This window comes from Acipenser ruthenus, chromosome 4, assembly GCF_902713425.1.
Source record: "Acipenser ruthenus chromosome 4, fAciRut3.2 maternal haplotype, whole genome shotgun sequence".
Classification (NCBI taxonomy): Eukaryota; Metazoa; Chordata; class Actinopteri; order Acipenseriformes; family Acipenseridae; genus Acipenser; species Acipenser ruthenus.
In genome coordinates this window covers 9,200,308-9,213,138 of record NC_081192.1, presented here as the reverse complement: position 1 = coordinate 9,213,138, position 12,831 = coordinate 9,200,308, and the positions used below count along the sequence as shown (strand labels likewise).

General features: G+C 38.3%; 1 protein-coding gene across 3 annotated transcripts in view; it reads left to right on the top strand.

Annotated features, from left to right (window-relative positions):
• The first annotated feature begins 4,035 nt into the window (after positions 1 to 4,035).
• Positions 4,036 to 12,831, top strand: part of LOC117400527 (histone deacetylase 9-like) — a 148,030-nt gene continuing 139,234 nt past the window's right edge. For 2 of the 3 annotated variants that reach the window (XM_059021982.1, XM_059021978.1), the window contains exons 1-2: positions 4,055 to 4,174; positions 6,656 to 6,681. The gene's annotated coding sequence lies outside the window, so the exon portion shown is untranslated. Of the gene's footprint in view, positions 4,175 to 6,655; positions 6,682 to 12,831 lie in introns of all 3 variants that reach the window. The other variant, XM_059021979.1, reaches the window with a different exon arrangement.

The window sequence follows — 12,831 nt, the reverse complement described above, 5'->3', positions numbered from 1 at the left end:
AAAATGTGCTGTGAAGGTAATAGCAGCGACTCCTTTAAGGAATGGCGTCGCTGGAAGAGAAACTACATGCCCCAGAAGGCTCAGCGTGGATTGGAAAGGCGGGGTTACACTGTTTAAAAGGAAGCCGGGCAGAACAATCGGGGTGTTGTTGTGATCGTGGGGAGCACCGCCGGATTGTCCTGCCTGCACCAGCCTTTGGGATTTCTTCTGTCTTTCGTTACTACGTGCAAAGGAATAGTAAGTATGTGACCTTCCAGTCATAGTCATTAATAGAAAGCGTAGTCTAGCGCGTTTACCTCTTGTTGAGGCAGACTTTTTGTTTCGGTTTATTCTGTTGATTTGTTTTCCTGCTGCGTTTATTACTGTGTGCTACGCTGCCATTATTAGGCGTCGCACTCTGTATGATAGGGTGCTTGTTGTGCGCAGACACGGCAGCCTGCGCGGGATTACTAGAAGTATTTTGTAAACGAAGAGAAACAGACCCGGGACTGGTTAGGGCACTGTTTATGTTTGTTAGCTGCAGGAGCAGCTAACTGCAACACGTTGTGGGAGGTGCTCAAAGAACAAGAAACTCAGATATGGGACTGTGGTTGTATAAATTGTTTATTTACTGCCTGGGACTGGTTCGTCAAAACCCAGCAGTTCCTGTGGGGGCGCCAGTACCCCGCCATTCTGGTAGAGAAGCCAGCCTCAATACGTGGACGTTCTGGAATACGTCAGTGGTGGGAGCCTTCCCACACTCTTCTGCTCCCACACGTTTGTGCTCCTGGCTCACTCCAGCAGGGGGAGCCATTGTTGTCTGTTTGTCTGTGTTCCAGGCGATTACCGCCAGAGGGAGCCCGCACTCTGCTTACCTGTGCTCCTGGATTACTCCACCAGAGGAAGAGCGCACTCTGCTTACCTGTGCTCCCGGCTCTCTCCACCACAGGGAGCCCGTACTCTACTTACCTGTGTTCCTGGATCACTCTTGCCTATGTTGCAGATTCCAGACATTCTACAGGCAGAGCCTGTAGCAGCTTGGTCGTTGTGAAATAGCATAGAGAGGGGAGAATAAGTGAGTTAGTTAGTGGCCAGTACAGGGCATAATACGTTTTTGTTTAAGTATAATCCTGTGTAAATATTGTAAATAGTTACCCACCTGAATACGCAGCGAGTCCATTTCTGTCCGTCGGGAAGAAAACGTCGGTGTACAGTAGCACCACACTACCAGTCTTTCACAGTGCCTTAATGTTGCAGGTGATGAACACAAAGGACATGAGGGATCCTCTCCTACCCAGAGGTTTAGGTTCTGTGGTGATGGGAGAACATCATATGTTGACCTGATGAGGAAACTGATCCTGCTCTTTTCCACTGACCATAGGTCTTGCCAGCCAATCTTGCGTTGCTCCACACTCTCCCATCTCATCCATTCTCCCTGCTTGGACTGGGAAACGGCCTTTACGCACCTCATCCTCTCCTCCTGCTTTTGCACCTCGTTGACTACCAGCTTCCTCCGTTGAGCTGGGGCTGCCTTATGCCATGTAGGAGCTGAACTGTGACCAAGACCCATGTGATATCATCAATTCGAAGGCCAGCCTTTGCATCCTCCACAGCTTTCTTTGCCTCCCACTTTCTTCCAGTTTTCAATACAGGTTACTGCCTCCCTTATGCATTTGTCGCGTGACTCTACTAATGTCATTTCCAGTCTGACCTTGCCGCACTTAAACTCCTTGGTTAGAGCGGAGACTAGTAGCTGCAGTATTCCTTTACCATAAAGTCCCACTCTGCTGAGGCAGCGTGGAACTCCCAACCATTTCCTGATGTATGAACTGATTAAAGCTTCCACCTTCTCTACTGTTGTCAAAGACACCTCATACACAGTCAGTGGCCACAGCAACCTTGGCAGTAGACCAAACTGAAAGCACCAGAGTTTTAGTTTGCCTGGTAAAGTACTGCTGTCTATGCTCTTAAACCCTTCCACTGCTTGTTGTCTAACTTCTCCCACACAAACTGTGTCCTTTAGATCCCCGTCATACGATCTCCCAAGACTTTTCACTGGCTTCTCAGACACTGTTGCTATTGCCTCACCATTAACCACTTCAACTCCAGATGTAAAAATGAAACCTCTTCCCAGGTACCATATTTTGAAAATAATAATGTTTTCAAACAAATAAATGACCTAAACTGTGTTTTTTCATTAACCCTTTATGCTCCTGTGTACTACATACCCATGTTCAATATAGAGATAAAAACATTTTTTTTTAAACAATATAAACAAAAAATCTGCTAATAACAAGAATAATCAGTAAACAGTAATTATCAAATAAAAATCAAACATCAAAACATGTGCCATTATCGACTTGCTCTGTGCCATTTATTGAATGTATGTTCAATTGTATGTTCAATACAAACAACAGAACCCGGTTTGCCTTCGCAACCACTGCATTTTTCTTGTGTCCTTTCTTTTGTTTTCATTTTCGTAGCAGACCCTGCACTTTTTTTGCAGTCTCTGCTTCCCTTGTGTCAGAGGGATAGTCACAAATGCGTGTACACAGCTACTTTGCGCAGGCATTGTGATGGACCTGGCTGCCGCAGACACCTACTTTATTGCTTTGTATCCAGTGTTTTGATAGTATTTCGTCACAGCACTGCCATTTCAAACCAGCTTCCCGCTTGCAGCTGGCTTACCTGTAAAGTAGCTGCATGGTATTTTGTTTGTACAGTTTGTACTGTTCTTGGCTCCACATCCTCTTCATCATCATCATCGCTGAGTGATAAGTCAGCATCACTGTCGCTGGTATCGAAATCCTCCGAACCAACTTCACTGTTTGCCGCTCTCCACATACGTTGCCATGTTTAGCTTTCGCTAGAAACTATATAAACTACAACTAAACAAGTAAAACTAATAATAAAATAAAAAATAATTTAAAACACTAATATATATATATATATATATATATATATATATATATATATATATATATATATATATATATATATATATATATATTTGTAAAAGTTGAATGGTTTCCCGCAATATATCTGTCTTCTAAACGCCCACAGCTAGATTGGAATCGCTACATGACACGCAATTGTATACAAATGTCAGCTGACCCTCCCCTGACTTTCAATGCACATTCCACAGTACTAGCACTGCCTTAGAGAATGAAACCTGAAACGCTAGACTGAGAAACCGATCGTACAATAGAATGGGAAACTTAACTTACGCACATACGGCATGGTAATGTAAGTGGGTTTTCATTTGAAGTACATGCGTACGTCATGGTGTTGAAGTGGTTAATGAAGAACGTTTTATCTACTACTTTACCTTTAATTATAGAGATGCTCCTTGATTTAATAGGCTTGAATTGCATTCGTGCCCATTCAATGTTATAAAATACAATACAATGGATTGTTCTATTATAGACAAAGAGAAGGAGATGTGATACCTATTACTGGACTAACTAAATAATAATTAATCACAAGCTTTCGAGACCTCGCCTGAAGAAGAGACCTTGAGGTCTCGAAAGCTTGTGATTAACTGTCTATCATCTCTGGACTGACAAGGCTAACATTTCATCTATCAACAAATATTATATATATATATATATATATATATATATATATATATATATATATATATATATATATATATATATATATATATTCCACACAAATGCTACCTGCTTTTTTATAGTTTAGTGACATGAATTGTAGAGGGCACTTCAGAGTCTTCTAGCATAATATAAATGCTATATATAGTTACTGTACGCTGTCAAATAATAGGCCCTGCTATAAGGATAGAGCAAGCAGCTCACTATACCGACTTCAAATTTCATACATCACAGATGATACTATACAGTGAAACTTTAGGTACCACAGACAATTCGTGAATTTTCTGTTTAGAATGTGCACAGCTTTATGTAAGTACCCATCACAATGTATTCTCTCTCTCGTTGTGTAAATTATCCTGACTGGCTCAGGCAATCCCTCCTGCTTTCTACTGTGTTGCTATTTTTAGTAAATCTACTCGTGTCGCCACAGGCGCTGATCACATCTTTCAGCCTCTGCAGTTTCAAAACATTGCTCTCTCAGACTCTCTTAAGGATGGCGATATTTTAAAAGATCACACACTGATTAGAACTTGCAGGTGCACCTCGAGCCTACCTGATAAATCCATCCCGGGACATAGAAGGTAAGGTAACGATGCAAAATATGTGGGTTTAAATGAGTTGTTGAAAAATGTAAAGAGGGTGTTTTTGAAGATTATTTAACCGCTACGTTTGTAATTGAGATTTTTTTAAAAATATGTTACGTTTATATTGCGTATAATATACAGGTGGATGACCTCCCAAATATGAATTGTGTTTTACTTCTTTTCTACATGTGGATATAGTTGTTTAATACCGCATCATTTAAAATGTACGCTACTTAGTTACTGTTGCCTTAGTACAGGATATACTATTTCCAGTTGCCAGCTACATTTTTATTGTATTACACCATTTAAATTGCATGTCAAAAGAAATGAGACTGCAGACAAATCGGGTTACATTTACGCTCTATGTTCACCACAAGCAATCGGTCCCCGAATCATAAAATGCTACTACTAGTAAGAAATGCTTTGGTGGTCAAAGTAAGTGTCTGATTGCTTTTAGTTTTTAACAAGAGCAAAATCCCAGCGTTGGTCATTTATTTAATGTTGGATTTCTTGGCATTTGTTAAAGTCTATACTTTTCAAACGTTTATTCCACCCAGACTGCAAATTTACTGGTTAAGGTTAAAATGATTGATTTTACTAATCTGCACTGAAGGATGATCATTTCTGCTGTGAATAGAATTAATTATCTTTTACTTGTGCAAACAAAAGAGCATAGTGGTAGACGTGACTGATGTACCAAGTGCAACTCGTATTATACTGTGTATGTATATATGTATTGCAAAATGTTACATACAGTACAATGGGTATATTTTCTGAAAGCTTCATGCTAACAGTAGAACAGTTGCAAGTACTCTCTCTATTGGGGTTGCTTCTTGTATGTGTTTCTATCTTAAACCTACTCTGTGTGTGTGTTTGTATTTATTTTTATTTATTTACTGTAACTAGTACTGGCTATTTTTATAGCTAATGTAAATAATTAAATGTTATTTAAGCATGCTGTAAACAAGGTTGCATAACGTAAGCAATATAAACTATAGGTAGTTTCTATGTATGCACTTATTCTTTAGCACCTGTTATTCCCCATCCCTTAAAGCTAGTCCTTGCCTAAGGATGTCTTCTTCTGAACCAGGAGAGGCAGGATGGTATTTGTATGAAAAGCCTGCAGAAGGAAAAACGATCAAAACATCAATGAAGAAGAGTAATTCTTCTGCTTAATGTCATTAAGATCTGCATGTATATTCTTAACTCTCTGGGTGATTTTAGAACACACCCTGACTACTGTTACTTAGGATACATGGGATACAAACTTAATAGTTTGTATTCCCATACCAAAATAAATCATTATTCTAGGATCAAGCAAGACTTGCAGTAGCATAACATGTACGTTTAAAGCATGCAACTATGCCAGGATAAGGAACGATTCCATTCATGTGTAGTATGATTTCTGTTTGTAAGTTCAAATATTGTAACTCTTGTGTGGGCCATAGAGCCCTTGCATCAACCAAACATAACCCTTGCATTTATATGCAAGGCATGCATGCAATCTTTTCTTATTATTGTATCATCCTTGCATAGTCCTTGCTTTACATTTGCATTTATGGTATAGCATTTGCTGGATGTAAACATGATTCTTGGGCTTTTTGTTGGTGTAGGTTGCGGTAAGGTTGCACTATGCAATAGCTTCAAGTATCTCTTATATATTATTTAGCTGTATACACATCCACTGGACATGATAAACCCCTTTTGAAATATTGGCTGCATTCTTGTCCAAATGCTGATCACTAGTGATTGGCTGCCATAGCATGTCTTCAGTTACAACCCGCTCACTTTCCCTTTCACAACTGTTCCAATGATAAATCACTGAACAATGAACAATAGTAAGCCTTGTTAAATAATCGTTTTTTTTTCTACAGTTATGAAGTTGGCAAGTGGTAGTCCTCTGGTATAAAATAAAATGCCATGAAATATAATGTTCTAAAATGTGTAAATGAGCTGCAACTCACTCTCAGTTCGTTGCCCCTTGCGCTATTTTTTTAAATAAACACAAAGACAAAACAAACACCTAGCTCCTTCGGAGAACTAACTACACAGTCAGGATCACCATAACTACCAAACCAGACAGCTAAGCTGTTTACCGGCAACCATACACACAGAACCATACACACAGAACCATACACACAGAACCATACACACAGAACCATACACACAGTACTTACAATGGTGCCTGCTCAGAACCCGCACACAGCCTTCTACTCAGTCTCAAGCATACTGACTGCTTCTCTTAAATAGCCTGCACCTGGTTCTAATTTACCACCAGGTGCAGGGGATAATTAACAATAAAACAATTAAACAGAATGTGCATACGCACATGTTTTATGCAGGGAGGATATTAACCCCCTCCCTGCTGTCTTACAAATGGTATGCCTTTACATTTATGGTAAACACAGATGCTGAGTAGTACATTTTTGTAAAAATTAGAAAGGAGATTATTAACTCACCTGGCTTTTTTTTTTACAGACTCAGAAAAGAAAAACAGACACAGGGTAAGTCACACTAGAAAGCACCATTTCTTGTCAGAAGAGGGCACTGAGAGCATTAAGACATACTTCAAAGTTTCATGTGTACATGTTTTTATATCTAACTTGAAATAAACAAAATCAGGAATGTAGCACAATGTTTTTTTTAGGTATTTAAAAGTGGTTTATTCTTTGTGTTGAAACATAAAAGGTTTTTGTTCTCTTTTCAGAAAAAAATATATCCTGCTAACAAAGGCTCTGTGAATTTCTCACACTGTATGAATTACTCTGAATACAGATACTGAAGTGCTTTATATACCCCTATGTATTATACTTTAGATTTAATTGTATAAAATACTTACCTCTCATAAACATCTCTATGTTGCAGTTGATATTTTCACTTTTACAGGCAATAGAACCCCATCTGACCCTTACTGTTACATTTTATACTGCAGGAAACTATGTCTATTTATTGTTAACATAGGAAGCATAAGGGGAGAGGAGTCCTTCCATCGAACTAACAATGGAGTAGCATGATAAATGGGTTGATAAAATCTTAAAGAATTATACTGGGGTCAAAAATCTAAAAACATTTACTATAATGTTCTTAAAACAATGATTAAATTGTTGTTTATGTAAGGCCCACCTTCTGAAAACAGTTTATCTTTGAGTATTTAATTGGATGGAAGTGACAGAATCTATGGGATGTATTCATAAAATCTATCATCTGTTTATTGATTTGTTCACAATCATCTGAAAACTTGGCAGATTTTTTAACAACTTTCTTTGTTAAGTTTAGAATAAATATATAGACTGTGTATTGCAAGATTTGGGACTAAACTAGAAGACTTTGATAAAAAAATGAAACATTTCTCAACAAAAAAACTCATCCTCAAGATGCATATCTACAGTATATATCTTAATCATAATGCGTTTCACATGGAATTATGCCAGGTAAAGGCATACATGGATTAGGGATCAGGCCAAATTGATGATCCTTAAAGCATGAGCTCAATGAGCTCAACTCTTCCTCATGATCCCTGCACTGAGATATCATGATGCTTTTAGTTTGGTTGTGTGATGCATTGTTCATCAGTTAACATGTAAGAGAATGCTGAAATGTGTGAAAGAGCCTTGGAGCCTCAAATGCAATACAATATGGGATCACCAGCTTTTTTACCAGACCATAAACAAAGGGGTGGAAGAACATCCCAGGAGGGCAATTCAAGAGCCCTCTTGATGGTTCGCATCACTGGTGATGCTGCATGGTGACTATTGAAGATACACTGTAAAAGATGGAGTACAGGTGTCATGTCAGTTCATCTTGGCACCACTCCCATTTATAAAATGTCACAAACTTTGTAAAGTAGGTGCACTCCACACAACAACAGTTTTTCTCTAACTGGTTTTTCAAAAGTATGTTTGTGGGACAGCTTATCAAGCCTGTTTTAACAGATTATTTTGAAAATCTCTAGAATCCTGCTGTTTCTATTAACCACTGCACATGCCCAATACTTGTATCACTTAATAAACATCTGTTTCTTTAAAATGTCCACTTACAACACTGAAAACCAGTTTTGTGTTTACAGTTAATCTAAAAATCAGTATCAACTCTTATCACTTTTACCTTGATTAAAAAGGCAAATGTAAATGGAGACTCTAGCTTTTTAGCAAAAAAAAGACTACAATACCTACACTATCAATGTTGGTGTGAATATAAACTTACAGTGCTTCTGATGTTGGGGTTTAGCTTGTAACTTGTTTATCACAAATTATATTTAATTACAGCTCTGTATTCATAATATAAAAAAGAATACACATGGGGGCTCCCGAGTGGCACATCCAGTAAAAGCACTCGCTAGTGCAGGATGCGCTCTATAGCCTGGACGTCGCCGGTTCGAGTCCAGGCTATTCCACAGCCGACCGTGGACGGGAGCTCCCAGGGGGCGGCGCTCAATTGGCCGAGCGTCGCCCGGAGGGAGGGAGGGAGGGTTAGGTCGGCCAGGGTGTCCTCGGCTCACCGCGCAGCAGCGACCCCTGTAGTCTGGCCGGGCGCCTGCGGGCTTGCCTGTAAGCTGCCCAGAGCTGCGTTGTCCTCCGACGCTGTATCTCTGAGGCGGCTGCACGGTGAGTTCGCAGTGTGTAAAGAAGCGGGCGGCTGACGGCACATGCTTCGGAGGACAGCGTGTGTTCATCTTCGCCCCTCCCGAGTCACCGCAGGGGTGGTAGCGGTGAGCTGAGCCTAAAAAATAATTGGGCATTTCAAATTGGGTAGAAAATAATAAAAACTAATTGGCAACAACTAAATTATAAAAAAAAAGGAAAAAAAAAAGAATACACAAGTTTTCTCCCAGCACATAGATACTGCATTGCGTGTGCCCATTTTCTTGTTTGTATCTTTTATTCATTATTGCATTTGCCATGGCGATGTTCTGTGTACCTCCTACAGCTGACCTTTTGCCAGCACACACGTCTCTTAGGTTAGAATAACCAGAATAAAAAAAAATTGTAATAATTTGTAATAAAAGGTTTAGTCTCACAGAGGAAATGACTTGAAAACATCCCAGCACTCTTCCACTTCAAGGGACATGATCATTTTTATTTCTGAGAAATATTCAGCTTTTTGAAATCTTGAGATACACTAACAATGTGTGAAAGAATCAAAACATTTTTTAAGAGGTGACTTGTGCCTTGGGACTGAATTAAAATGAGCCACTTGTCCTCTGGGAAAACAAATGGCTGCCAACAGTAAGATGAAATGGAAAATGTCCAATGGGGCACAGTAACACACACAGCTTGATATGAACATTTTAAGTTCCCCGATAATCATTAAGCAAGCAAGGTTTTCAAAATCTATATCTTACCTCTTACTGGCACTAGCAATATTGCCACTTGCCCCCTTTCCATCTATTGAATAACTTTTGGTGTGTTGATTTTATTTTATACTATACAAATGTTACTAGTTTAGATTTGAAACATTTAAATGTTTTCCAATGTTAGATGTTCAGAATTTTTTCTAAACATTTAACCATTGTCAAAGATATGCATGTAAAATATAGAGGTCAAATACAGAGCACTGTGATGGTGGGCTTCTTGTGATATTTTGTTTGCTTGGTTACAAAACTTCACAACAGGTTAAAGGTAATACATTGAATACAAATAAAATTAAACAGAATCTAACAACCATCCTTGCATCAGTTAAACAATGCTGTGTATGAAGAGTTGCAGCTGGATCCAGGTACCTAATCACTTCATGTGTTCAGACTCACTCATTGACCTACAACAAAGATACCAGGATGCTGCCGGATCCTGATTTCACATAAAAACAAAAAACAAAAAACAAACAAGACAAAACAAAACAAAAAAAAAACACAGAATAATCTCATCACAATAAAAGGAGACGAATCATACTTTTAATAAATCATGGTTATAAGTAGGAATATTGTTTTTAAAACATTGATTAACCCATTTTTATACAATTGAATAATACGGCTCATTCACACATGCTTTCTGAAAAGTATAAAACCTCTTACTTTACCTCTAAGAAATTTGATTTCAGACAAATACAATCATTATGTTTTAGTGAAAATGTGAAACCATCTACAGTCAGCACTCACATATCTGACCTTACAAAATGTTGACTTCAGTGATGGTTAAACATGTGTGACACATATCTGATTATTTCATTTTGACCCGTTCCAACCCTTGTCTGTTTTTCAGGGAACACAGAAAAAGATACAATATTAAAAACACATAGCTGGAAGGACTGTGTTTTAAAATAAGTAGAATTCCATTTAGATGTACTGTATTAGTTTTGTTGATACAGTACTATATTTTCAACAGCAGTATTTCAATTCAGAACAATATGCTTCTGAAAATATCACTTGCCAAAAGAGCAAACACGCTGACTGTAATACAGTACATACTTTTAAATCTGGTACATATTGTAGCAGTATATAAAATTCCCTGTTAGCGACCCAATAGCAACATTAAATCAAAATGTTACCCATGCACAGAACTGCGTACAAAGTAAAAGGTAAATAAATAAATAAATAAATAAATAAAACAGTAGCCAAAGTCAGCATTAATGAGAATATAGTGCTCGATAAGGCCCTAATGTCAGAGTTCACGTGCAAATGAAAATGCATAAAAACAACTAAATATCACAGATTAAAAAAATAAATAAAATAAAAATACATCACAGTATCTAAAACTATTTAATAATTAACTGTTATATTAGCATAGCTTGTCTCGTTCGCTTTGTTTTGGCTGCATTTTTGTCAGGTGAAACTAGAGGAAGCGCTGTGTAACTGCACAATAAAAACAGACTGATTTGGCAAGTGAAAGAAAAAAAAATATGGGCTTTGACGGATATTCAAATAAATTGTAACACTGAAGAGATAAGCTTTGTATCAGAAATTATATATATATATATATATATATATATATATATATATATATATATATATATATATATATATTGAACACTGTTATATGAGGAGGAGGTTAAATGTCAGCAAAACTTGCAAAGACAATGTACAAAATGAAATTTAGTGGTTGCATAAGTATTCAGCCCCCTAAGTCAGTAGAAGCACCATTTGCAGCAATTACTGCTATGAGTCTTTTTGGTGAGTCTAGTTTTGCACAGTAGGATGGTGAAATTTTTGCCCATTCTTCACAGGCAAATTGCTCCAGTTGTAATAAGTTTGTTGGGGGATCGTCGATGGACTGCAATCTTCAAGTCTCGCCATAAATCTTCGATTGGATTCAAGTCAGGACTTTAACTGGGCCACTCAAGAATATTAATTCTCTTCTTGTTCAGCCACTCTAGTGTGGCTTTGGCTTTGTACTTCGGGTCATTGTCCTGCTGAAATGTGACTTTCCTCCCCAGTTTCAGAGTCTTGACTGACTCAAACAGGTTTTCCTCAAGGATTTGCATGTACTTTGCATCATCCATTTTCCCCTCTATCCAGACAAGCTTCCCAGTCCCTGCTGAAGAGAAGCATCCCCATAACATGATGCTGCCACCACCATGCTTGACAGTTGGGGTGGTGTTGACTGGGTGATGTGCAGTGTTGGGCTTGCGCCAGACGTAACACTTGGAATTTAGACCAAAAAGTTCAATTTTTGTCTCGTCTGACCACAAAACCTTTTTCCACATGTCTGCAGTATCATCTATATGCTTTTTCGCTCCATATGTGCTTTAAGATGAGGCTTTTTGAGTAATGGCTTCTTTCTTGCCACCCGTCCATACAGGCCAGCTCTGTGTAAGGACAGGCTTATTGTTGATGTGTGAACACTGACTCCCATCTCAGACACAGAACTGCAGATCTCTCAAGGTCATTGTTGGCTTCAGAGTGACATCCTGACCTGGGTAGTGTCTGGGTGGTATGATGCATCTTCCACTTCTTAATGATGGACTTCACCGTGCTGAGAGGGATAATCAGCGCCTTTGAAATGTTCTTGTACCCTTCTCCTGCTCTGTACCTCTCTACCACTTTATCCCTGACTTGTTTCAAAACCTCCTTGGTCTTCATGGCTGCTTTGTTGGATCACTATGTGAGTTGCAGCTTGAAAGTCTTTGTATACCTGAGGTAAATTATCTACAAGTTAAACCACTTTGAGTACACACAGGCTGAAACCATTTCACTAATTTTGTGACCTTTCAAATAAATCATTTGCACCTGTGCTGATTTTGGGCTGCAGTAGCAAAGGGGTTGAATACTTATGCAACTGAGATTAATCTGTTTTGCTCTGTAATTCTTACTTATTTATATTCTATATGCATTTTTTAACTTTATCAATGTGGAGTAGTTTGTGTAGATTCTACATGTAAAGTCTAATTTGAAAGCGTCATGGAGTACGCTCAGGTGCCAACAAAATGTGAAAACTTCTGCAAACCACTGTATATATAATGAGGATTGATTTTATTCTTAATACAAGGGCTGTAAAATACGACTGACGTGTATCGCAGTAATGGATATCCGAGTGCTGACTGTAATATGTTTTAAAAACAGGAGTAGGCAGCTCATGTTCAATTGTTGTTCCATTACAGGTTTAATAGGGATAATTAAACAATTAAGTAATTTAGAACTTGATCAAGGGTTTAATTAATCAATGTATTAATTATTATTATTATTTATTTCTAAGCAGATGCCCTTATCCAGGGCGACTTAC